At 41.2% G+C, this 2,278-nt stretch overlaps 1 pseudogene; it reads left to right on the top strand.

Moving 5' to 3' along the window:
- The first annotated feature begins 265 nt into the window (after window positions 1–265).
- LOC149253002 (uncharacterized) lies at window positions 266–2,018 on the top strand (annotated as a pseudogene).
- Window positions 2,019–2,278: the final 260 nt, after the last annotated feature.

The raw sequence follows: 2,278 nt of genomic DNA, 5'->3' as shown, positions 1-2,278 counted from the left end.
TCCAAAATTTTCAAAAGCATGAAAAACAAAAGCCCATAAATTCAGTATAATTTGTAAACAAAAATACAACTTTTGTTCAACAATGAGATTAATCAACACTGAGATTAATCAAGGCTTTCTATTAGGCCAATCGAATTAAATTTTCTGCTCAAAAACCTGATTTGTGCAACTTCGCTAAACAAATTTGCAGTCAATATTGATTAACTGTGATAAGAGAATTTGTGAACCCAGTTCAGGAAAACTTCACCTTAGATTGTATTTTGAAATGGCTGCATTCAGAGATTGGCAAGGCAGGCGATGCATGATGCAGTTTTATATTCTTAAGTTGGTTGTCTGGTTGGGATTGCTCTGTAATATAGCTCTAGCACAGCTCGAGTTAAGTGAAAACTTAACAGGCTTTGTTAGTTTTCCTGACGTGGTGATTACCTGCATAGGCAATGCAGCAATTTTTATTACCAGTTTATTAGTAGGAAGACTTGATCTCGAGGCCAGTTTATTAGTAGGAAGACTTGATCTCGAGATGGGTGCCAGGGATGCTTTGGCCACCCTAGGAGGTCCTAAATTGGCAGACATAAATGGATTTGGACTCACAACATGCAGGATAGGGGATGCTTCTGTTGTAATACTCTCAAACCCCAAGCCCAATTCTTCCATCAGGCAATTCATGAAATATATTTCCAAGGCCTATAATGTTCATTCCATCTTACTGCCATGCCTGACTAAGTTAGAATTTGCACAAGTTGCTGAAGAGAGCTGTATCTGCAGGGGGGCATGCAGATGCATTGTATTCAGGACGGTAGAAGAGATCACAATCATGATCGCTTGTAGAATGCCTGGAACTCTAAAGAGACTGTCTGATTCTCTGTGTCTACTCCCATCTCTGAGCTGCCTGAGAAATGGCTGTCATGGCTGCAACCAGGGCCTGCTGCATGTGGAGGGCCAGAGATTGACAGAGTGTGAGTCCATGGTGGAATCCCCTGCTGCCATATATCAAATGCCTAACTTTTTTGAGGAATCCCCCATTTTAAATGAGCGCAATTGCATCTGCATTCCAGTGCATGAAGCAGAGAATGATGTCTGGACAAAGATGCTGATCAGAGCTTTGAAGTCTAAAGATAAGGAAGACAGGGAAATCAGAATCATGGCTTCGGATGATCTGGAAAATTACATTGCTCAAAGAGGGAAATGCTCAGCACGAGTAAAATACAGTACTGCTTCCTTAATATTGCCAAGAATCACAGGAGTATTAGTGAACCTTGTTCTAGCATTCTGGTTCAGAGTTGATGGCTTTTCTAGCTCTCTGGTTGCGAGGAGGGCGATAAGAGATCATCTCGTTGATAGTAAAGGAAGTTGGTTTGCTGCCAATGCCTTTTTAACCGAGGCTCGAGTCGATTCAAATGCTACTAATACGCATGTTTGCCAAGTGCTGACCTTCAGAGGTAATCGTCTAAGCCTCAGAACATTGTCCTTTATAGTGGGTTCTGTCAAACCTTATTTGTTCCATTAGTTGGGCTATGCTTATTGCATTTGAAGGAGGCGCTGGAAAATGGTATGATACAAAGTCCATGCCACCCTCTAAAGCCAGAGTTGCTGTAATAATGGCAGCCATTATTATTGCCTTGGGCTTGGACTGCCTGCATGTGTATTTGAATGCTATCAGTGATGGACTTAGTTGGAGAAAAATTCCTATGATTTGGACAGTGATTGTTTTGGAGATAGCATTCATTGTATCAGGCAATGCAATGGCAGGATTTTTGGATGCAAAGGCTTTTGGGCATAAAGGTTTTTGGGTATACAGTGCTCTTCAAGGACTGGTTTGAGTGAAGTGGGGAGTTGGCAGTTGTCTTCTCGGTGAGTATTCCCAGGAATTTGGTTTCAGTGAGTCGTCGGTAGAACTTGGTTCCAGACAGTTCTGGTGCACTGACAGAGGTGGAGTTCTAGTCTACTCCTCTTCATTCTTGCTTAATGCTATCTTGGCTGGAATTCGGGGAACGTGGGAATACTCTCCAACCAGCTAACGAGGTTCGAATCTCTTGAAGATTTTTTTTTTGGTTTCTTTTTTAATATTATAGAAGCTCTATGTTTAAAGAATGTAACTCCTCTCTTCAACCAAGCAGAGATATCCTGTGAGATAGGTTGCTGAAGCAAGAAGATTACAGAGTTGTAAAACCATATCTGTGAAGCCTAAAAGGACTGTGGGTAAATATCTCAGTAAAAGCTGTGTTAAAGGTGTTTTACAGAGATTATTTCACTATGTTGAATGAATAGTGTGGCTATG

The sequence above is a fragment of the Pinus tabuliformis genome, chromosome 7 (assembly GCF_031772625.1).
Source record: "Pinus tabuliformis cultivar Carrire ecotype Pingquan chromosome 7, CPIR1, whole genome shotgun sequence".
Lineage (NCBI taxonomy): Eukaryota > Viridiplantae > Streptophyta > Pinopsida > Pinales > Pinaceae > Pinus > Pinus tabuliformis.
The sequence above is the reverse complement of the archived record's forward strand: the minus strand, read 5'-3'. Positions and strand labels throughout refer to the sequence as shown.